The 26,069-nt window shown below is 37.2% G+C and overlaps 1 long non-coding RNA gene across 1 annotated transcript; it reads right to left on the bottom strand.

Annotated features, from left to right (window-relative positions):
* Positions 1 to 289: 289 nt before the first annotated feature.
* Positions 290 to 4,602, bottom strand: LOC145716566 (uncharacterized). Its single transcript, XR_014139356.1, has 2 exons — positions 3,790 to 4,602; positions 290 to 485 (listed from the first exon to the last, which is right to left on the bottom strand). It is a non-coding gene; the product is annotated as an uncharacterized LOC145716566 (long non-coding RNA).
* Between the last annotated feature and the right edge of the window lie 21,467 nt (positions 4,603 to 26,069).

Genomic DNA, 26,069 nt, shown 5'->3' with positions numbered 1-26,069 from the left:
TACCCCTGAGATCACGATCTGAGCTGAAATCAAGAGTTTGACACCCAACTGACTGAGCCACCCATTTTTTAAAGAATTCTACAGTCAGTGTAAGTTACAGCTAGTGATAGATAAACGTGAAAACAGCAAGATTTCTCATTCTTTTTAGAATTGTTTCATTAGAAGTAGTTCATGTACACTTGAAAATATATTCACTTTCAAAATTCTGCTTTAGTTTTTAGAATGTGTTTTTAAAGAAAACTTTTAAAGCAAGTTGATGAAGCAGGTATCTTTAATGATTAGAAACTTACCAGGGCTTTTCTGAAAACTTCCTGTTTATATCAGCAACCTGAAATAAGTCTTTATGAGGTGCTTTGATCTCAAGCTGTTAGATTAGTTGTCTTTTCTTGAAAATTTGCAAGAGTCATGTCCTGGAAAACATGAGGAAGTAAAGATATAGGCAGAACAGATCTGGTCCTTTTCCAGTTTTGCCTTTTGTTGAGGATCTGTTATGTTAAAAAAAAAAAATGATATCACAGAAAATTAAAGTGCAATTGATTGGACCATTGCTTAGGAAATGTTTATGAGACAGATTTTCTCACTAACTTTCCATTGTGAAAAATTTCAAACATATAGAAGATTTGAAAGAATAACGAAAAGAACATCCTCCACGGAGAGGGCATCTCTTCCTATATTTAAATACTTTTAATAAATTAGATAAATGTCCAATATATGTTGCAGGCATTCTCTTTCCTCCCACATTCCACATTCAATGTGGAACAAATCCTGTAGGGATGTGGTCTCTTCAAAACACATCCCACATCTGACCACCAACCACCACCTCCACTGCTACCAACCCGTCCAAGCCCCCACCTCTCTCCTGGATGACAAGAGTGGCTCCCTCACTTTTTTCCTTCTTGCTATTATTGATCCTGCTGGGGACTTCCTCAAAATAGCAGCCAGAGTGGCCCTGTCCAAATGTAAATAACATGCCAATACTCTGTTCAGTCCCTCCAGTGGCTCTCCATTTGACTCAGAGTGAAAGCCTAGCTCATTATAAACTATAAAGCCTCACATGACCTGGCACCCTGCTACCCTTCTGGTATTACATCTTACTTTCATTTCCCTTTCTAAAGCTGGTCCAGCCCCCTTGTTGTTACTGCTTTTGGCCTCCAGCTCCTTTTGTCTCCCCGGGAGGTTCCTGGATACCTGTGGGGCCCCTTCCCTCCCTTCCCTCAGGCCTTTCATCTCCTATCTTCTTACTGAGGTCTGCTTGGCCAGCCTGCAAGAAAACTTTATTCCATCTCCAATATTTCTGATCCCTCCTCTGGTTTCTTTCTTTCTTTCTTTTTTTTTCTTCCTTTAAATATATATACTTAGGATTTATCACAATAAAGTATTCCAAATATTCCTACTTATTTATCTTGTTTCTTTTTCTGTCCCCACCCATTATTCTGTGTGCTTCATGAGGACAAGGATTTTGTACATTTGTTCGTTTAGTTCGCTATTTTACAGTGCCTAGCACAGAGTAGCTGCTTAACAAAAATTTGTTGAATGAATAACATTTTCTCGGGGTCGTTTAAAATAAGGAATTTTTTTGAAAACTCTTGAGTTAGCCGTGTCTGTGCGTCAAAGGACCAAAGGACTTTGCTCGTTTCACTAGGGCGGTTGAATCACTAGGGCAATTTTTTCACTTGGTTTGAATCCCAGACAGAAATCTAAGAATATTTGTTTACTGTGTTGCTCATTAGGTCACAGCTAACTCTAGCTTCAATCATCTGGGCACAAAGAAGGGAAAGGAAATTTTGTCAAAAGGAAAGAAAACTTAGTAAGTATGTGTCTCCTGCAGTCCTTCTAGGTACCCCAGTTTCACAACATCCTATAACATTTCTGCTGTGTCACTCACAGTTCCCAAATAAGGTCATTTCTCATACTGGGCTAGGCCTCTCTTCTGGAGCCTTAGCACCACGGTTGTTCTCATTTGCTGCTGGTGTTCCGGGGAGCTGATCTCCTGGGGAGGGCCTTACCCCTTTCCATAGACACGGTCTTTTCAGATCTGCTGCAATACCTTCTCTTAGCCAGAGTCCTCTTTCAGTACTTTAACCACGTACCCTCTCTCAGGGTTTCCTAAAGACTGGGAGGACAGATCCCAAATTCTCTCTTTTGTTTTAGACAGGTGATTATTTCCAATAAGGCCCAACATTCTACAGTTTTTTTTTTTTAATTTTTAGTAAGCTCTACACCCAACGTGGGGCTCAAACTCACGACCCAGAGATCAAGAGTTGCACGCTCTTCTGATTGAGCCGGTCAGGTGCCCCTTTTTAATTTTTTTTAAAGTTAATTTTTTTATTTTTTTAAGGCCTAACATGCTAGAAATGAAGCAGCACATCAGGGATTTCCCTCTGCAGTACATCCCTTTTTCTTATAGCTTTCAGGCCTCTATACACAGCCAGTGACTCACTGTGCTGTGTTCTGTGCTGCAAGGGGGAATTTTGTGCCACCTAATAGACGGCAGCTTTCTCTCACTTCTTTTTGATCAGTTTCTGCCAATAGATACCAGGGAGACAGAAGCACTCTCCTCAGATAAGATCACAGACATTTATTCCCCAAATCTGGAGCCTTTTTTTGTTAAATGGAAAAATCAGCAATACCTTGTCTTAATATGATATACTAAACTCTTTAATAATGTCCTTGGACCTATTATAATGTCAAAAGTTTCTCAACCCCCCTCTCCAGCTCATGACAGCAGTGTAAACATATAACGATTTGAACCTATTACATTCAATAATACTTTTAAAATAGTTTATACTCTATCAGTCATAAGAGCATCTGCATATATATTGTTGGAGCTAAGTAAAGATCAAAATGACTGGTGTGGTCAAATTTTGAGGCTGACTTGACATAATTCTTGGCTTCCGAGGGGCCCTCATCTTCCTGTTTGAAACAATGATAAACACAGATCTTACCGGTAATAACATTAATTATTGGCAAAGGAGTTATAGAATGCCATTCTCCAGCAACTACTCCAGTTTTCTCTCTCTAGTATCGAGCAAGAAGCACCAAATCATCAGAGCACTTACGGTCAAGCACTGGTGCCCACCCACTCTCATCTCAGGGGGTCCTCGGAGCACCCCAGGTATCGATGCCCTGAGGAGTTCTGTTCTGCAGGACTCTTAGAGCTGACCCTGGGGAGAGATGCTGTAGAATCCTGATGCTAGTCTGGGAGGGCTACACACACCCCTTCTGCAGGTCTGACGAAATGAAACCACACACAAGCAAGTTAAGTTTCATTTCCTGAAGTTAAGTTTCCATTTCAGTTTTTAACCAGATTGCTGTTAAAAAAAAAAACCGAATGTGAAGGGAATTCTTACAAAGAAAAAAACACTTTGGAGAGTGTGATCTTTGACTAAATGTAAAACCTCTAATAACATCTTAAGTTATGGAAGACAGAATTTTGTATAATTGTACACGACCACAGTTTCCTTTACAACCTTTAATGTTTCCATTCCTGAACTTTGCATTGTTTCTCCGTTGTTTTTCCCACTGCCCTCCACGATCCGGGAAAACTTCTCACCACTCCAAGTACACATTAAAGGTACATTTCTTTTTAGAGAAGCATTTACAAAGTTAGCCTCAGTTAAATATGTCGGTATGTATTTAATCTATTGATATTTCTAATTTCAATATCTTTACAAGCAATCATTTATCTAGGAACACGTGTTTATATAAAAAGTACAGCTGGAGTTTTAAAAAAAAAAATAGCTGTCCCATAGGCAGAAAATATAAAGATTTAATGATGCAGTAACTTACCAGGATTTTCCTGAAAACTTCCTTCTTTTTATCAGGAACTTGAAGCAGTTGATTTTAATCTTCATTTTCTTAATCCTTTCCTGATGGCCAGGAGACAAAAGATTGTAAGATCCTTTTGAAAAACTAAGCAAACTAAGTTGTGGAGTTCTCTGGTCTGGATACTCTGACTCCTCTGAGGGTGTGTAAGATGTGCTGTGTAGGGATAGAATGAGGAAGTAGAAATGCAGGGAGTTTCAGTTTTGCTTAAGAGTGGTTTATTTGGATTTGGAAGGATGTAAATATCAAAAAGTTAACATCACAGAATATTATCAAAAAATTTGAACCATTGTTTAGAAACTGTTCATCAGACAGAATTTTAAGTCATAAAAGTTAAGAAATTGCAGTGGGAAGACACTTACAGGAAAAAAAATAAATACAGGGGAGAACATTAAAATCTCAATCTAAGTGCCTGTTATGGGATGACTTGTGCTCCTCCAAAATTCATACGTTGAAGTCCTAACAGAATGTGCCTGTATTTGGAGATCGGGTCTTTGAAGAGACAGTTAGAAGGAGGTCACTAGGGTGGGCTCTAACATATCTGTTGTCTTTGTGAGAAGAGATTAGGACACAGACAAACACACAGAAACAGAAAAGACCACGTGAAAATACAGGGAAAAGAGAGCTATCTATAAATCCCAAAACTGTCACACCAGTTTACACTCAGTTAGTAGTGGATTATAAATTCTCCTTATTCTACATCCTTGCTAACTCTTGGTATTATGAGACTTTCTAATTTTTGTAATTCAAGTCCATGTGAAATCATATCTTATTGTGGTTTTAATTTCCATTTCCCTCATTACTAGTGAGGTCAAAAATGTTTACAATGGTACAAAAGTGATATGCATTCAGTAAAATCCATATTTCAAATTTTGAAAAATTGTTCATATATTTAGGGCTGTTTATGTTTCCTCTTCTATGAAATTCCCATTCATTTCTTTTGCATATTTTTTCTATCAAATTGGTCATGTTTCTCCTATTTGTTTTAGGATGCTTTATTTATCAATTCATACTAGAAAATTTCCAGTGATTTTCCAGCTAAGACTTTATGAAAAATTTCAAAGTATTTCAAAATATTTTATGAAAAATTTCAAGATATTTTTACAAAGATATTTACTGAAGCGTTTTGGTAATTCCAAAGAAAAATTGGCAATAACCTAATTGGCCATAAATAGGAATTGGTAGTGTAGTCATAAAACTAAAATATAGCCATCAAAAATAATTTTAATATATCCCTATTGAAATGGAATGATTTCCAGAATCCAAGGGAAATAATTCAGGAGTAGAATAGGATCTATTGTATAATCCCATTCATGAAAACATTTTTTTTGAAGAATGTAACAGTACATAAATATAGACTGCACATAAACATGTACACATAAGCTGGTATATACATGAAAACTTTTGAGAGAGAGCAGGAAATTACATGGTTGCATCTGAGGAAAGAGATTGGTGCTTAAGGGTAAGAATAGATTTACTTTTTTTTTTTTTTAAGATTTATTTATTTTAGAGAGAGAGGGAGAATCTCAAGCAAACTCCATGCTGAGCGCAGAGCCCCACGCAGGGCTCAGTCTCACCACCCTGAGATCATGACCTGAGCGGAAATCAAGAGTCAGAGGCCTAACTGACTGAGCCACCCAGGCACCCTGAGATTTACTTTTAATTATATTTTTTTCAGTTCTATTTTTTTCATGTCATATATTACTTTTATTTATTTATGAAAAATTTGGACTTGTTAGAATGTATGCTTAGATACACATGTGTGAAGAGAGGGAGAAGTCTTGGATCATTTCTAAATTTTTAAATTTGAGAAACAGGTTGAATGGTAGTCCAACAAATCAAGGAAGGGAATACAGGGGAGAAGCATCTTGGGGGGGTCAGGATTATGAGTTAAGTTTCAAGATTATTTTAAGCCTGTGTCAATTGTCTTACCTGTTGCTTCTTTTATATGTAATGTTCCTTAGAGAAAAATCTATCCTTGGGCTCATCTTTTCATAGTAGTAGTACCAGGGAAATAAATTGTGGAATTTCTTGCCCACACTTTGTGACAGAAAGTATAGAATTTATTATTTATTTATTTTTGTTATTTATTTAAAATTGATTAATTAATATAGTGTATTATTAGTTTCAGAAGTAGAGTTTAGTGATTCATCAGTTGCATAGAACACCCAGTGCTCATTACATCAAGTGCCCTCCTTAAAGCCCATCATCCAGTTACCCCATCCTCCTAACCTCCTCCCCTCTAGCAACCCTCAGTTTGTTTCCTAAGTTAAGAGTCTCTTATGGTTTGTCTCCCTCTCTGATTTTGCCTTATTTTATTTTTCCTTCCCTTCCCCTATGTTCATCTGTTTTGCTTTTTAAATTCCACATATGAATGAAATCATATATTTGTTTTTCTCTGACTGACTTATTTTGCTTAGCATAATACCTTCTAGTTCCATCCATATCATTGCAAATGGTAAGATTTCATTCTTTTTGATGGCTGAGTAATATTCCATTGTGTGTGTGTGTGTGTGTGTGTGTGTGTGTGTGTATTACATCTTCTTTATCCATTCATCTGTTGATGGACATCTGGGCTCTTTCCATAGTTTGGCTATTGTGGACATTGTTGCTATAAACATTGGTGTGCATGTGTCCCTTAGAATCACTATGTTTGTATCCTTTTAATAAATACCTAGTAGTGCAATTGCTGGGTTGTAGGGTAGCTCTATTTTTAACTTTTTGAGGAACCTCCCTACTATTTTCCAGAGTGGCTGCACCAGCTTGCATTCCCACCAACAGTATAGGAGGGTTCCCCTTTCTCTGCATCCTCACCAATGTCTGTTGTTTCTTGAGTTGTTAATTTTAGCCATAGAATTTATTATTAATGACAGTGTACATTAATGCTGTTGGATCAGATAGAACATTAGTTCATTTGCTCAAACTGTTACCCCAAGTAACAGAGGCTTAATAAGGATAGAAGTTTATTTTTCTTTTCATATAAAAATCCAGGTAGATGGACTAAGGCTGGTATGGAAACTGCATAACTTCCATCTTTTTATTCTGTCATCCTCAATGCATGGCTTCCATTGTGGGACCCAAGTTGGCTGCTCTGACTGCTACCATAATGTCTGTGTTACAGCCCTGGTAGGTGGGATAGGGAAATGGCAGGCACTACTTTATTTTGAGAGCATAATAGAGAAGTACAGACACAGGGTCACATCTAGCAATGCAGCTAAATATTCTATTGCTATGTATCAAGGGAGAATAGACAATTAGCCATGTCTTCCAAAGATGTCTATTCACAACTCTTTGACTCCTCAATTGCATATATTCCCTTAAGTGAGATTGGAATCTATGAAAACTGCCTTCCATATGATTCAAAGTTTTCAGGTCCAATATGCTTGTCTGGTGCAGTAAAAAGTGGGATGAGAAAATGAGAACACATGACACAGAAGAAGTTGGGGTTTGTACAATGAAGTCTTGTAGCATTTGGAAAGATAGAAGAGAGTAGAAGTACTGATGGCCTCTGTGAAGAGGGAAGTTGGGACAAAATGTGTTTAAAAAAATTTTTTTTAAACTTTTGTCATTCAAGTATCGTTGATACACAATGTTCCATTAGTTTCAGATGTACAACATAGTGGTTTTCCCCATCTCTGCCTTATGCTATGTTCACCATAAGTGTAGCCACCATCTATCACCATACAACAACACTACTATTGACAGAATGTTTTTACATTTCACATTATGATGGGCCAAACTCAGACCCAATAAAACAGTACACTGAGGACCAATAGCTAGAGTCAGGTCTCAATATAGATTGAGCAGGAAAATTAGAGCCTGAGAATACATACCCCCCAAAAGGATCTGTCATATTTACCACCAGAAACAAGGGTAACACATGTGATAGTAGATCTTAAGGGCATTGCATAGTGGTGTGAGAATGGCAGAATATAAGCCTGACTGGGGAAATTCATTGCCAAGGGGACACTTTCCAGACTCTAGATTTAATGTCCTGGTCAAGATATAATGTCTTATTCTATAGTAAAACAGGTAGAAATGATGGAATTGCCTTGGAAGAATATTGAAAAAGAGATCACAAGGTTCACAGAGGAAATACATTTATTATATGATCCCAGAGAACCCACTATTTGTTTCTTTTCCCTGGCAACTTGCCAGAGGACACTCCTTTAATTAAGGCAATATGGAATGCACTGCTAAAAGTGGAACCAGCATCTTTAAGAACTCAGTGATAGCTGTCTGCTGAAAATCAGCATTAATAGGAGGAGATACAACCATAGACCTGGGCTCAAGAAAGATGATGGTGTTCTGGAATGGCAGTGCCCCAGGGGTAGCGCTTATACGGAGAAGCAAGGTGGAAAAAAATAAGAGCAAGCAGCAAGAACAGAATGGTTGTCGTTTAAGAGATCACAGTGTGTTCCTAGGAAGAAGACGCATGAGCAACCCAAAACTATGATAACTATGACAAGTATAACCAGACTTGCATAATCCAGAAGATTAGCAGCTGGAGAGCAGATGTCAGTCAGCACATTAGATAACTATGTCCCTATAGCCAGTTTTGAGATCTAAGCCAACTTTCTCTTCCTAAAGGCCCTGCAATGTTACAGCAAATAAATATGACAAATATTTTCTCAATTCTTCCCCACGGGGACCTGCACACATTTACCTGAATGTGCAGTGAAGAAAGGGGGATTACCTAGGCCTCTTGAGGATTGCTGGATATAAGTTCTGAGCTGACACTGATGTCAAGGATCCTAAATGTCATTGTGGTGCTCTGGTTAGAGTGGGGGCTTATGGAGAAAACAGATTAATAGAGTCATGGCACAAGTCCATCTCACAGGTGGGTTCAATGCATTTGCAAACTCACATTGGTTATTTCTTTAGTACCTGAGTACTTAACTGTGATAAATATTCTTATCAGCTGGCAAAACTCTCACATTGGTTTCATGACCTATTGAACAAGACCCATTACAGTAGAATGGACCAAGTAGAAGCTCCTAAAATTGCCCATACATCGTTCTGCCAAGACAGTGAACCTGAAGCGATATGTCATCTTGAAGAGAATTGCAGATATTAGCACTCGTATCAAAAACTTAACAAAAGAATGAGTAGTGGTCTTCATTTTTCCATTCAGATCTCCTATATGACCTTGGCAAAAGTAGATAAATCAAGCATATGGTGGTGGACTATCATAAGCTTAAGTATGTGGTAGTCCCAACCATAGCTGCTCTGCCAGATTTGGTATCTTTACTGCAACTGATCAACACAACCTCTGGGACTTGATATACAGCTACTGATCTGGTTAATGTACTCCTTTCAATCTATATCAGTAATGACAATCAAAACCAGTTTGCTTTTACACTGGAAGGAGAGCAGTACATATCCATGCAGTTGCTCCAGGGTTATAATAAGTCTCTTTATGTAGTTTTAATATGGCCTGCGAGAACCCAGATCATGTTGTTATTTCATAGAACATCACATTTGTCCACTATGTTGGTAACATCATGCTAATTAGATTTAGTGTACGGTACATAGCAAGTACTCTGGATTCTTTAGTAAGACAAATACATGCCAGAGGTGGAAGATATACCACACAAATTCAGGGCCCTGTCACATCAACAGTTTTAAAGGATTATATGGTCTAGGGAGTTTAGAGGAAGAAGAAGCTCTGCAGAAGATCCAAACTGTGGTGTAAGCTGTCCTGCTATTCAGGCCATGTTGCCCAGCAGATCCCATGATGCTAGGGCTATCCATTGTAGGTAAAAATACTTCATGGAGTCCCTAGAAAGGCCTAATATGAGAGACACATTGTAGATTCTCCAGGGTTGTGGACTAGTGGCAGGAATTTTGCAGCAGAGGACTACCTGATGTTTGAAAAAGAGCCCTGAAAGACACTGGGTGCCTGACCACAGGATATTGAGTGATTATGTGAACAGAATTTCACAACACAAGATATATGCCATCAGATCCAAGGAGTCATGAGGTCAAGCTGGTGAAACAGCACTCTGTCAAACAATGGAATGCTACACTTAGATCATATTGGAGGAGGTCCAGAGTTCAAAAGTAATTACAGACACAGGTGTATTAGTATCAGAAACAGGCCCAGAATTCCACATCATCTATCCCAATTGCACTGTTGCCTCTCCCTTAAATTATCTTTCTGATATCATGGAGGATTCCTCATGACAAACTGAGATAAAAGGTAGAAAATAAGGTTCAGTCCACAAATAAGTTGGCTGAATATATTGGTGGTACTCATGAGTCAGCTCAACATATTGGTGCTAATCAAAAATGGACTGTCACCACCCTACAGCTACACTCAATGTAACCTTGACAAAAAAAAAAAAAAGAAGAAATCCTTCCAGTGGGCAGAGGTATAAGTAGCACAGCTGGTCATTAATTTGTATAGAGGGGGAAATGATCTAAAGTATGGATATACATGGACCTCCCCCCAAACAGTGACAAATGGCTTAGGTGGCTGTTCAGGGGCTTGGAAGAGCAAAATGGAATCTTGGAAACAAGAGAATTTGAGGAAGAAGCATATGGATGGACCTCTGGGAGAGATCAGAAACTCTGTGGATCCTTTTGCCTTATGTTATGTCCACCAGGGAGCATCTACTGGAGAGAAGGCACTAAGCAACCAAAGAGTCTTACCAGACAGGGCAACTCATGTCAGGTCTTCTGTTCTCAGCCACTGTAGTGCTTATACAACAGGCCCTTGAATAGAGTGGCCATAATGGCAGGCTTGGAGGCTATTCATGTACCCAAAAACGTGGACTCCTCTTAGAAAGCTGGGTATAGCTACCGCCCCTGCTTATTGACCTAACTGCCCACAGCATAGACCAGTGCCGTGCCCTCAATATGACACCATCTTTCGAGGATACCAGACAGGCACTTAGGGATAGGTTGATTATATCAGGCCCTTTCCACCCTGGACTAATTTATCCTGAAATTGACACCCTTCTGCATATGTGTTTGTCTTCCTGACTAAAGTGCCTCGAGTTTATACCATCATAGCGATTACAGAATGTATGATTTACTGACATGGGATTCCACACAAAAATGCATCAGACTCGAGATCCATTTTAAGACAGAGAAGATTTATTGTCCTGAAAAGACCTAGGAAGTTCTAACCCAACAATATATTAGCCTTATGATATTGGCCAAGTTATTTAATCTCTTTTTGTCTCAGTCTATCCATCTATTAAGATGAAGATGACAGGGATCCTGTTAAGATCATGTGAGATGAGGCAATGTGTAAAAAAGCCCTTCAGATACCATCAGGTATAATGATAGGAATGCATTCTGGATGTGGAGCTGTGGTCTACAGGAGGAGCTTGTGGGGAAAGTGGTATTACGCGTTACAGGATTTGCCATCTGGTAAGGGAAGGAAATGTGCCTGCAGCAGTTCCTATGGCCCTGAGATCCTGTGGTTTCTTCTAGTGTTTAGGAACAGATTCCAGGTGGAGGCAGGTTTTTGCTTTGTTTTCTCAGGCAACTTTCATGTATAGTAATCATTCCAAGTTGGTGTGCTCCCTTTGTTTTCTCTGAATACCTGGACTCTGTCCAGTTTCCTGCAAAAGAACTATCTTGGAGGCTGTCTCTTTCTGTTGTAAATGAAAACTTTCTCAGGGATTCAAGAATTTTGGAGCTTGAAATTGACTGGCTGAGTCATGAGCCCATGAGAATCAGTGTTCATAGTTGAAGTTCTGCCTCATTCAGGTTGCACAATCTGACCCAGGTCTTCCAAAGGACAGAGCCTATGAGCACCAGAGGCTCCTAATGACCATACCCCTCAGTTTTACAGCTCCTTAAAGAGTCATACATATGTCGTTCTTCCTGAATTATCCTTGAACATACTGAGCAGAAAAGTGTTTGGTTGGATATGTATTAAACTTTTCATGTAAGCTTCTGTGTAGATATTATGTAAATGGCAGAGAACAACTATGCAGAAACAAATAACTGGAAAAATAAAAAGATCTGTTGTGTTTTTATTCCTTGCATCATCCCAGCCAAATTATTATCTGTGGAGAAAAGGGGATTTATTGTCACTGTTTTCTGAGGGCATATGTTGGGAGTAGTTATTAGAACCCAGCAGTTAGTAGGTACTACTCACTTTACTTTCAGTATTCAAAAAAGTTCAATTTTCCTGTGTCATACCTTGAAGGACAGTGCAGACCCTTGAGAATTTGAAAAAGATGGGATCAGATCAGACTATCTTAAAAAATTACCCTGTCCAGGGACCAAGGTTGCCTAGGAGTTTCGTGGGAGAAGGTAGTGTGGAGGTTGGAGGAAAGAGCCTAACATACTCTCAGTAGAGTGAGTAAAGGGCAGTGGGAAGCTCCCTCCCACTCACTAGGACAATAGGGGTGGGGCACAGGGCATGAGGATTGATAGGCAGTAGGAATGGGGTCCAGGCCACCTAGGATCATAATTTCAAGAGTTGTGAAGTGAGCTGGCCACGGGTTCCACTGTGTCAACACCACGAGGTGATTTGGTAAATTAAGGGATGGCACTGAGGAATGAACTCAAATTGCCCATAGAGGGAGGAGTTGCTGTAATGCTCTGAATCACTCCCACCAGGGAGCTATGAAGAAATCCCATGGGCCACTCTCTAGCCAACACAGAATCACCCATGCAGCAAGAACAGGCCACAATCATTGGAGGGCCACTGCACATTAGACAGGGATGTCGTCAGTCTTTCTGTGAAGCTGGGCCTATTCAGGGAATTGGGAGAACCCAGACATCATCTCACAACCAGAAACTGAAACGACACAACTGGCTTAGGACTCTAGCAGTGACAACTTCAATAATACAATGGGAATCTTGAATGCAAGATTGAATTGGAGGCAATTGCAAGTCTGCCAAACTGGGACTGGTAAACTGGTGAAGAGAGAAGAGAAATTGAGAGTTAGAGAGTGAGAGTGAGAGTGAGAGTGAGGGAGAAAGAGAATGAGTCCTCTTGAAATGAGGTCACAAACCCCAATTCCACAATGCACCAAGCAGCTAATGTCAAAAAGATAGACAAGAAAATTGAATATGAATTCATTCCAAACAAAAGTAGCTAAAATTTTGACAAGCATCTTTAGAGTTGTTAAAGAGATAAATGAAGAGATACTACCCATAAATGCAACAAGAATTTATGAAAAAGTTAGAAAAAATAGGGAGGAAATAGTTAATTGAAAATCTTGGAAATTATACACACACACACATATATATACATATATATCAATACTTACATATTATATAAGTAAATACATAAATAATACATATGTCAATTTTGTTGTATATGTACATTTTATGTTATACATGATCTATGCATACATGTTTATGTATCTATTATACATAACCGAATATGTACATGCATTTAATATGTATGTTATGTATATTTGTATATGTTCAATAAACATGATAATTTCTGATTATAGTAAAAAAGAAAATTTGTGCATGGAAAGATAGTTTTGAGAAATTTCTTCAAATGAAGCACAGAGAAAACAATAAATAAAACTGTATGAAAGAACCATAAAAATACATGGTGAATAGTTGGAGAGACTTCAACATATGTCTAATTATTCTAGAAAAACTGAAGAGAGAAAATAATGGCAATGTAATATTTACTGAGATAATGGCAGATACTTTCCAGGTTTGGAGAAAAACATGACATCTTTGGTTGAATATAAAGAGAAATAACAAAAGCAGAAGAAATGAAAATAAATCTATAGCTGGACATAGTGTAAATGAAACTGAAAAACATGAAGTATAAATACAAAAAATGTAAACTCCCACAGGAAAGGTCCCAAATAATCTACAAAAGACTGGGGACAAAACTTTCATCAGAAACATCTGATGAGAAAAGACAATGGGGTAACATATTCAATATTTTGAGAGAAAGTAGGCTTCAGTCTAGAAACGTACACTCGGGTAAACCATAATTCAAAGGTAAAAATGAAATTAAGACATTTTTCAGACATAAAATTTCTAGAGAATTTGTCACTAATTGATTCTTATTGAAAAAAATGATTACATGGTGAATTGTAATAGTAAGAGAAGTAAACCTAGAGGGAACATACAAAACTTAAAAAATTGGAAACACATAGGACATTGAGAAACATATGGAGGCACACAAATTGATAAAATATGCTGAAAAATTAATTCTCTAACTAAAACTCTAGCCAGCAATAATAAGGTGTGTGTGTATGTTGTGTGTGTGTGTGTTCTGATGAAGGAATATTAAAGCATTGTATTTTTCAGGGATGGCTATAAAGATAGGGATTAACTTCAATTTTTTTTTTAAAAGTGATTGAAAAAATACAGGGTACCACTAAGGGAAGAGAAATACCTTCTACATCTTCCATGAGAGTAGGGGTTATAAGAAATGTAGGAAATTTTATCAATTTAACAGGAGACAGGAAAACAAAAAAAAGAAACAGAGAAAGGATGATGAGCAGAAAACATAAAATATGAAGAGAAAATGAAAATATATACTGATCAAAATAGAAAATGCAAATATATACTGATCACAGTGAATATGAATGGATTAAACTCACTTAGTGAAATTGTCTGCCATGTTGGTTATATGTAGTTTTACAAGAGACCCAACTAAAATAAAAATCACACAGATTGAATATAAATTATTTAAAAATATACCAGGAAATAACCAAAGGATATATCAATGTTAATATCAAATAAAATAAAATAGAATGTAAGACAAAAGACTTTGATAGGAATGAAGAACATTCTACCAAGAAAATATAATAATGAATTTGTGGGCATCTAAAAATATAACCTTACATATAAAGCAAAAACTAAATTACATGGTGAAATTGACAAAACACGATGTAGTTGAATTAAAAACCTAAACATGACATGAGAGGATTTCAGAAAAATATTTAAAACATGGGACTTGAAAAAGGATTTTTGTCACAAAGCACAAAAACACAAACCATAAAGGAAAATATTAAATTTTTTTACATTAAAAAAGTCTTGTTAGAAGATGTAACCAAACTCAAGGGGTTCATCACTTGGGGTGCATTGAATTGAACATTGAAAGCAAAGAAATTTTTTAGTACTTGTTACAAGTAAGGGGACAGGGAGATAGCTCTCAAAGCTGTCTCTTATGGGGTTAGTACTGGGAGCTTTTATTCAGTGTATTAGAGGGTGGGTGCAGCAGGGAGTTTGCACAAGCACTTCGATTTAACTGTGCATGCCTAGCATGTCAACATGCTAGGTGCATACATTGTATATTAAAAAAAATGGCAGAAAAATCTTAGTTTTCACACCTTTAGGAGGAGATCTTAGTATTATAATGAGCTAAAGGTAACTTCAGGACAACTCAGAGAGGCTTCTGCACAGGTCCTCAATTCCAATCTGGCTCAAACTGGCTCATGTAAGGGGCTATCAGGGGTGCTATCAGCAAGGGGTGATCAGGTGAAACACCTACGTGAGGTCTCCTCGGCTGCAGCTATTGGTTCTGCAAACCAAAACACACTCCTTCCCTGCTTTGTCCCTTCCTCTTTCTCCCTTCTGCTTAGAGCTTTCAGACCTCTTATTTGAGTAACTTCCCACTGTACCCTAGCTAACAAATATATCATATAAGAGAGAAAACACAAGTCACATAATCAAAATAAGATTATAAAATCAATAAAGGATTAATAACCAGTATGCAAAGAGCTTCTACAAATCAATAAAAATGACATTTTATTAGAAAAATGGAAAAAGATGTGAAGGGGAGAAAATCTGAATGGCCAATAAACATAAGAAAAGATTTCATTCTCACTAGTAATCAGGGAAATATATATCAAAACTATATAAGGTACTATTTCACATCTATTATATAAGAAAAATAATAGAGTTGGTGCGAAAAAACACTCATAGGTTCCTGGTGGGAATAAAAGTTGTAAGGAGAGCAATTAGTCAGTATTAGAGAAGCCAAAGATTTCAATGACCCTAAGGTGGATTTTCAGTTTCTAGGTTTATACCATAGAGAAACTCTCACATAAGTTCATGAAATAAATGAATGAGAATATTTATTGTTCTAGAGAAGAAAAGAAAAAATTCAAACATGCAACAGTCAGAGGAAAGATAAATACATTGTGAGATGTTCATACAATTTAATATTACACAACAATTAAGATGGGTAAACTAGGCTGACATGTATCAACATGAATATATTTCCAAAATTTGTTATTCATGATAGAGGTGAGTTAGAAAGTATCTATAATAGGGCACCATTCATTTAAAAATTTAAAAACTTGAAAACAATACTATAAATTGCTTATGATTACTGTTAAATAACAAAAATTCGACTGAATAAATTTTAAAGATATAATTGGCTTTATTAGTTGATTCATGAATCAGGCAGTAAGTATCCCATCTAGCAAGTAAAGGGGGGTCTTATCATGAAGATTACCTCATCTTTCTTTGGGGAATGAAAAGGCCCATGTGGTAAACTCATTGGCACCCATCTGAAAATTTCTGACTGACCAGTTAAGACTAGATTTTGGGCGGAGGTTGAAACTGAAATCAGATTACATATTAAGCCCCAGCATGGGGACTCAGCCAAAGAGATGCCATTTTGGACCTGTGGTTTTCTTTTTAACATTATAATCTTAAATGAATGTAAAAGAAATTTTAGGTGGGGGTGCCTGGGTGGTTCATTCAGTTAAGCATCTGACTCTTAATCTCAGCTCAGGTCTCAATCTCAGGGTCATGAGTTCAAGCCCCATGGAGCCTACTTTAAAAAAAAAAAAGAAATTTTAGGTGTTATATTGTGTTTAAAATATTATTCTGACTTCTGGTTTCAGCATTGACATGTATAAGGCTCTGAAGTAATTGTTCCCATCCTTACAATAAGAAAAATGTTGAATGAAATAAAAATCAGTGACTTTTCTTGGACCCACCAAAGAACTGGGGTGACAGGGCAAATTGCCAGACTGAAATCTAGACACACAGGCAAATACAGAGAATCATAGTTGAGATCTGCTTACCTGGAGCAGAAGCTAATGAAGCCATAAAATGGTGAGGACACTTAAGTGGCAATTTTGATGAACTGTTAGAGGCTAAGTGTAGACTAGCATGAGAATGAGAAACTCTTAAGTCTTAGGAGGGACCCACACTTCCATAGGTTTTACCTCCATGTGAAGAGCCAAGAAAATTCTGTCTCCTAGCTCAGGCTGGGAGGGTGGGAGGGGGGCGGGGAAAAGAAAAGCAACCATTTTGAAATACACCAGGAGCACTCTTCAAAACAAAGGCCTACTCTCTAGTGGAAAAGACTTTTTCAGGGTCTTATCCCACCTACTAGGAAAGGCTTTTACCCAACTCCAGCTCACTTTTGCCTTCCTGTCTTACCTAAGGGGGAGAAGTTAAGAAACAGTTGTGAAAGTCACAGCCAAGGCACACAGGCCCACTAAAAGCCTGAGATTTAATTACAGAATTATAGAATGCTTTTTCTCCTCCACACCTTAGCACCACATTAACAGGGCTCCTGTATAATCACAGTGGATTATAGCTAAAAGAACTTCAAAATACAGACTTAATTTAATTTAACTTAATTTAAGGAGGATGCAAAATCAAGGATACTGGAGGAATTTAAAGCCTCTGAAATCTATATAGCTCATGCATTCCCAGGGCCCAGTATATTAATTTTCTGGGCCACTGAAACAAATTAGCACAAACTGGGTGGCTTACAAACAACAGATATTTATTATCTCACAGTTCTGGAGGCCAGAAGTCCAAGATGGAGGTGTTGGCAGGGTTGGTTTCTTCTGAGGCCTGCAAGGGAGAATCTGTTCCATGCCTCTAGCCTAACTTCTGGTAGCTTCAGGCATCTCTTGGTTTGTACATGGTGTTGTCCTTGTGTCTTCACATAGTCTTCCCTGTATGTGTCTCTGCTTCCTCACAAGGTCACCAATCATATTGGATTAGAGACCCACCCTACTCCAGCAGGACTTCATCTTAACAAATTAAATCTGCAATGACCTTATTTCCAAAAAGGTAACATTCCTAGGTACTAGGGATTACGACTTAAATATATGAATTTTGGAGGAACACAATTCAACCCATTACACAGACTAACAAAATAATAAACAAAGAAAACATAAACTGGTAATATCAGAAATAAAAGAAAGGTCATCATACGCTGCATGTTAACTAACTGAAATTAAAATAAAAACTTCAAAATAAATAAGGAAAGAAAGAACAGTGAACAACAACAAAAAAGATAGAGGTCATCACTACTTATCCCACTTACAATAAAAAGTTAATAGAAGAATACCACAAACAACTCTTTTGTTACTAATTTGGGATCTTTGATGAAATGGACCAATTTCTGCAAGACAAACTATCAAAATTCACAAAAGGAGAAACAGATAATCAGAATAGGCCTATATATTTTTTAAGATATCAAATCAATAATTAATAATCTTCAAAAAAAGAAAGCACCAGACCTAGTTTTATTGGTGATTTCTATCAGACGTTTTAAAAGGAAACAATACTGGTGGTAATGCAATCTTTTCCAGAAAACAGAGGTTGAGAGAACACATCCGAACTCATAGGGTTGAGCAGAAGGTGTGAAAATTATGATAACAAATATAGAAAATTAAGAACACTATGAATTGAGAGAGAGAAAAATGTAGTTTGCTAGAAGTTGGGAGGTGGAGAACATGAGTTTGAGTGAGGAATTATTGTTTTAAATAACAGACACTTGAGTATCTCTTAAAGCTGGTGGAAAATGTTCAATTGAGAGGAAAGGTTGACTATATTAATCAGAAGAAAAGGGATAATGGATAGTGTAAAGTTGTTGAGTAGGAGAAGGGGAAGAACTCCAAGCAGAGGTGGAGAGATTAGGTCCCTCTATGATAACTGGAGAGATGCAGACCAGGACAGAAACACAAGGGAGGTGTGTATGTTTTATTTTAGAAAGATGAAGAAGTTTCTATCTGATGACTGCTGTTTTCTCTACAAAGTAGGGACTTTAATCTCATTTATCTTGACTGGTGTATATGTAAAATAAAGCAATCTCTTCCAGCATATTTATCAATTCAACTTTTTAGATACATAGTAGTTTAGTTTTGTGGTTTATGGATTATATTATTTTTGGTGTACTATTGCACACTGTAGAGTTATATACCTCTTTAGGTTTTTAGCAGTTTATAAAAGACCTAAAATCTTTCTGTAAGGAGAAAAATTATAGAAATTACAACCAAAGGTGATTTTTTGATGTATTTTTAAATGGCTGCATCATGTTCCATCTTATATATGCATTATAATCCTTTGGACATTAATTTCTTTTAAATAACACCATAATATATATTCTTATACATGTGTCTTTGTCTCTCATCATTTCCTAAACCTGAAATTACTAAACGTTTTTAAAATCTCATAATGCATATTGTCAAATTGCCCTCCAGAAAGATATTCAGTTCATCTAGTCAAACCCCAAAGGCAAAATGTAATTGAGTGATAAGTATGCTAATTTAAAACCAGGATACGGTTTCCAGTTTCTAGAATTTGTTTTAAATGAACACTTTCTAACTTGGAACCATAGGTGGCACTAAAGCATCAAGGAAAGGAACCACTTCCAGAATCCTGGGTTGGCAGGGATTATGAATGGACATCTCAGCCACATTTTATAGTAGGCAAACTATATTTCTAGAAAAAAAAAATCCTTTCTGTTCTTAATATTATCTAAAAACCACCTTCTAATCTTACATTTTTAGTCTTAATTGACATACTTGAGACTTTTTACAATGTAAGCCTACTTGCATGGATCTCGTCCTCTAGGCTGTGGGATACACTTCACCATACCATTTGCAAACTATTCCTTAAAATGCCAATTGTCTTACGCGGTATTTTTCATTCTTCTGCTTCTATTACTTTTGTTTGTTCCAAGAAGAAAACATAAGTCATGGGTCAGAAAAGCAAAGAAATCTCACATGACCTGGTCATAACGATTAGCACTGTACCACTCTGAATACGAATTCATGTGATATATTTAATTTCTTAAATTGTATAGTAATCTAGTTTTGCGGTGTGAAAATTGTGTTTTAAACAAACATATAAATGCCAAACTGATATGTCTTGGTAGAAATGGTTTTGCATGTTCCCACTGTCCACTGTTTACACTGGTAGTGGGAATTGCTCAGCTATTCTTGCCATCCATGTGAGTTCTGACCCAACACTTCTGGATTTCAATACTCCAATGACTGAAAAGCAAACAGGCTTGCAGAGCACCTGCTTTTCTTAGAAGACCAAATGGCTCCTACTGATATAGATGGGACATGCATTAAATACTGCTTGCCTTGACCTAGTTTGAAACGAGAATCTGGTAGTTGGCTTTCCCTCTGTAACTTCCTTCAGCGATGACAGTAGAAAATGGTTTTATCGGGGCGCCTGGGTGGCTCAGTCGTTAAGCGTCTGCCTTCGGCTCAGGTCATGATCCCGGGGTCCTGGGATCGAGCCCCGCGTTGGGCTCCCTGCTTGGCGGGAAGCCTACTTCTCCGTCTCCCACTCCCGCTGCTTGTGTTCCCTCTCTTCCTGTGTCTCTCTCTGTCAAATAAATAAAATCTTAAAAAAAAAAAAAAAAGAAAATGGTTTTATCACCACCGATTTATGGTTGGAAGACAGGAAGGGAAGAGAAGCAATAGGAAGCATTTGTGTTAATGCCTTTTCAAAGATATGTCACAAAATGCTAACCCTTACTACCTTGCTACTTACAATAAAAATGCACTAGATTCAGAGGACACAGGAATTGAGTCTACCCATTAAAACTGCTTTATACTAGTTTAAACAAGTACCCACTGCTTCAGAGATCTTTCAGAGTCACGTTAAATACACACACATACCACATCCTTCAGCTGGGCCTTCTTGTTTCCATATAAATAAAGGGCTTACTGACAACATTCTGGGAGAAGCTTGGTATCAGAAATATAAGTTAAAATTCTGGGTACCCAATTCTAGAACTTTCAAGAACACTGACTTATATTTTCCTCTCTGCAGGCAAAGTAGTTTACAGGTCTGCTTAACTGCAATGGAAACATTGCCTGAATACATATAAATATGCATATAGATGATTATATATGGAAATAAATATATTTATATGTATATATGTGTATGTATTATACACATAGCAAGAGAGATATACTCCTTTTGATTAGTTTGTTGATTCTGCTTTAAAAATTTCCACTTTTTCTAGTTTCCTTCTGAAAAGTGAAAACCACCTGAGCACTGAACAAATTAAACAGTTCCACAACTGTTTAATTCCAGAGAGTTTAGAGGCTTTAGCTGGGGACATTGTAAATAAACACATGGCTTCATGAAACCTCTCATACAATTTCACAAAGCAGTCTTTGCTGGATTGGCTGAGAGGGAGCTGAGAGAGACACAGGCATTTACTCACCAGTTAATGCTATTGGATGGGTGACCTAACTTCCCTGAAACTCTGCTTGTTCATCTATAAAGTAGGGATAATGTTATTCTGATGATTAAGGGAGTTATTCTGATGATTAAGGGATGATATGATTAAGGGAGAAAAGTTCATAAAGTTATTCTGATGATTAAGGGAGAAATTCTGATGATTAAGTTATAACGTTATTCTGATGATTAAGGGAGAAAAAATATATATACATTTATATATATACATATATATGTATTTGCCTTTTTAAAATTGAAGTATAGTTGACACACAATCTTATATTAGTTTCTTTCAGGTATACAACATAGTGATTTAACAACTCTGTAGGTTATGCTTTGCTCACTGCAAGTGTAGCTACCATCTGTCACCATGCAACGCTATTGCAGTATCACTATGTTCCTTATACTGTGCCTTTCATTCTCGTGACTTACTCATTCCATAACTGGAAGCCTGTACCTCCTACTCCCTTTCACTTCTTTTTGCCCATTCTCTTCCCCAAAAATTTCCACTTTGTTCATTCGTTTTGGTTTTTAGATTCCACATATAAGTGAAATCATATCGTATTTGTCTTTGTTTGAGTTATTTCACTTAGCCTAATACCCTGTAGGTCCATCCATTTTGTTGCAAATGGCAAGATCTCATTCTTTTTTGACTGAGTAATATACACACACAGACACACACATGCCCCATGTCTTCTTTATCCATTCATCCATGGATGGACATTTTATCTATTCATCTATGGGTTGTTTCCATATCTTTGCTATTATAAATAATGCTGCAATAAACATAGGGGTGCATATATCTTTTTGAATTAGTGTTTTCATTTTCTTTGGGTAAATACCCAGTAGTGGAATTACTGGATAGTATGACATTTCTATTTTTAATTTTTGAGGAATCGCCTACTGATTTCCACAGTGGCTGCACCAATTTACATTCTTACCAACAGGGCATGAGGGTTCCTTTTGCTTCACATCTTCTCCAACACTTGTTATTTCTTGTCTTTCTGATACTAGCCATTCTGACAGGTGTAAGGTGATATATCATTGTGGTTTTGATTTGAATTTTTGGGGAGAATATATTTTAAGTACCCAGAAGAGGTTGGCATTTATTTAACAATAAATTGATTAAGTGAATCTATGAAAGGCCTCTTCCTCAGGTTAGTCTTGTGGACCCAATTCAGTGTTTCAATTCAATTTAGCTCAACTCACTTCAATGACATAAACTTTCAGCCATAAGAAGCAAGACCCCAGTTATTTTGTATCTTTCACTAAGCCTCTGACTAACCTTGCAGTTGCCTTGGTAACCAATAGCCCATTCTCTCTTGATGACAGAGGCTTCTTTACTCCAAGTTTCACCCTTCTTCCTTCTTCTATAGTCCAGTAGGAGAAATGACCAGGCCGTTAAAGCCAAATGTCTATACATTCTGATGAAGAAAGAAAATTCTGGGTTTCAGCAATAAAATTTTGTTTTAAATATCTTATTGCTGTGCTCTGAATCTTGATGTCCTTCCCTCTTGGGCACAGTTCCTCTCAGGTGGCCAGAACCACATAGTTCAGAATCCTCCATTCCGGGAGCCCTCCATGCCCAGAGGCACCAGCTGACAGAAATGTCCCCTATTCACAGTCTCTGATTTCTACCTTTCTGGGATCCAGTTTGGGGGCAGGGAGAAAGGAATTAAAGGCAGGAATTAAAACAAGAAGAAATGAATCAGAAAAAAAAAAAAAAAAAGGAAAACCAGGAGGAAAGGGACAAGAAAAATGGAGAAAAAGAAAAGAAAGTAAATGAAAAGGACATAACAATGTTAAACAAATGGAATTCCAGTCAAATAAATGATTTAGAGTGTTAGATTCTCCTTATATAAATGTTTTTGTCTTTTATTGTTGTAAACATATATATCAAGCAGTACAAATTTATGTAAAGTAAAAAAGAAAAATATGTAAGCCTCTTCACTCACTACTCCTTTCTTCTTTCCAATGGTTGCTAACCATTCATAGTTTAGTATGTTTCCTACTGAATATTCTCTTCACATAAAGAATAAAATATTTTATTCACATGAAGAATCATAGCATAAAACTGACCTGTGACATATTATTTTTCAGCTAAAAATATGTACAGGACTTTCTCCCATGTATTACATATAGATTTATCTCTTGCTTTTTAATAGCCACGGAGTACCTGAACTCTATTTGACCAGGATTTACCTGGTCACCTGTTGATAAGTGTTTAGGCTGGTTTTTTGTTCTCTTCCTTTAAATAAATAATTTAAAAAGGAAAAAAATCCAAAAATGTTCTAGAAAACGTTTGAACATTTTACTGACATAATAAGTTTTTGGCAACACTATAGTGTGTATAATTATTTACCAGTGCCTCCACTAAGTAATGGGCATAAAAATGATAAGGGTACAAGTGAAGTGACATGCTGAGTTCTCAAATGAGAAAACAAACCTTTTAAGTCTAGTTCCTGGTTCAGTTATTTAAACAAAGGCAGCAGTTTAGTTAAGATTTGGATCTGACAATATCTGTCTGCTAAGAAGATATAGATATTTTCAGGGGCGCCTGGGTGGCTCAGTCGTTAAGCGTCTGCCTTGGGCTCAGGTCATGATCCCATGTTCCTGGGATCGAGCCCCACATCGGGCTCCCTGCTTAGCGGAAAGCCTGCTTCTCCCTCTCCCACTCCCCCTGCTTGTGTTCCTTCTGTCGCTGTGTCTCTCTCTGTCAAATAAATAAATAAAATCTTAAAAAAAAAGAATATATAGATATTTTTAGTAAGTTAAAATCATAGGCTACGGAATTGAAAGAAATTAAAGAGCTTGTTTGGTCCTACATACCCTCTCATATTAGAGATTAGACAACTGTGGCTGGGCACAAAAAAACTGTGTTTGGTTTTGCCTGGACATATACACTAGTATTTTGCTAATATCATTTCTACGTTTGTAACCTAGTAACTGAATATTATTTCACTTATTTATTTATTATTATTTTTAAAGATTTTATTTATTTATTTAGAGAAAGACACACACAGCGAGAGAGGGAACACAAGCAAGGGGAGTGGGAGAGGGAGAATATTTCATTTATTTAAAATTATTTCATCCATTGTCTTGCAGGGGTAAGCAGACATAAGACCAGGGCTCCAACAGAGTTCTGTGGGTAGCACTATGGGCCTACATAAGAGTCTTGGGTGTTATTGGGACAGCTGCACAGCAGAGGTAATATTGGCACTGAGAATCTTGAAAAATAAACAGGAATTTTCAGAAGGACAGGAGAGAGATCATGGAGGTTTTCCATGTACAGTCATGATATATTTTATCATGGGACATTTACCGGGACATTTTTGAGAGTAGACATCTTAAAACAATGCAATTTTAAGTGTGTATGTTGGAACATTGGAGAGGTGATGAACAATTTCATGAGATGGGAAACTAAATCAAGGTTTGAGATTATTTGATGGGTATAGAATCAAGCAAATATCTTTGTCCATCAACATCCAATTATGACTACTTGGCTGGTTAGTCTCTACTACTGAGGGCTTGAAACTAAGAATCAGAACTCCTGGTTGGTAAATTTCTTAAAATGAAAAATCATAAAGTTAGAAAATTAAATTTAAAAAAATTAAGTTATATATTAATTAGACTAATAAAATTTCAATAAAAGAAACTGAGAAAATGTGGTTTTAGGTAGTGGTCACTGTAAATCCAGGAACCTCCTTCACTAGAGACACAAATATATAGGACCACCCTCTTTCTTAGATATTTATAGATACACAATGATAGAATTTGTGTTCAATTTCTCTCTCTGCCTTTTTAAAGTGTGCCCAGATTATCCTTAATGTTTCTTTCTGGGGCACCTGGGTGGCTCAGCTGGTTAAACGTCTGCCTTTAGCTTAGGTCATGATCTCGGGGTCCTGGGATAGAGGTCCGTGTTGGGCTCCCTGCTCAGCTAGGAGTCTGCTTCTCCCTCGTCCTCTGTCCCTTCCCCCTCTGCTTGTGCTCTCTCTCTCAAATAAATAAATAAAATCTTTTTTTAAAAAAATTTCTTTCCAAGTTCTCTTGCTTCTTTTTTTTTATTATGTTATGTTAATCACCATACATTACATCATTAGTTTTTGATGTAGTGTTCCATGATTCATTGTTTGCATATAACAACCAGTGCTCCATGCAGAACGTGCCCTCTTTAATACCCATCACCAGGCTCACCCATCCCCCCACCCCCTCCCCTCTAGAACCCTCAGTTTGTTTCTCAGAGTCCATAGTCTCTCATGGTTCGTCTCCCGCTCCGAGTCCCCCCCTTCATTCTTCCCCTCCTGCAAATAATACATTATATGTTAAAAAAAAAAAAAGTTCTCTTGCTTCTTAACCTTCCTTGGCTTCTCTTTAATTTCCTGAAGTTGGTCTTTCCAAGGGTGTTTCCCTCCTTGTTTGCTCTCGATCTCATCCTCTTGCATCCATTTCCACTTGTTGCTCATTTCCATAAAAAACTTCAATTTTATTTGGATGTCCATTCTTCCTCCACCCAGCCATGTGCTTCTGGGAGTGTTGACTTCATCTCCATCTCCAGAGGATTAAATTCCGAGTATTGTATCAATCTAATCTCATACCTCTTGCCAGTAATTCCTTTAGGAGAGGACATGTAGTATAGCCAAGGAAAAACTACTGGAATTCTGGTGGAGGCTGCCAGGAAAGGTTTTCTTATTTATAAGAAAACAACCTAGGAAAAGGTGTTTTTTTCCATGTTCTGGATTTTGTGGTGTCTAGATATAATTTCTGGAATTGCTGCAGCCATCTGTAACCATGAGAGCGGAGAAATGGAAGAGAACTTGGGTTCTTTTTTTTTTTTT

This window comes from Leptonychotes weddellii, chromosome 12, assembly GCF_054177405.1.
Source record: "Leptonychotes weddellii isolate Sample4059 chromosome 12, ASM5417740v2, whole genome shotgun sequence".
NCBI lineage: Eukaryota > Metazoa > Chordata > Mammalia > Carnivora > Phocidae > Leptonychotes > Leptonychotes weddellii.
This window is presented reverse-complemented; position numbering and strand designations above follow the sequence as displayed.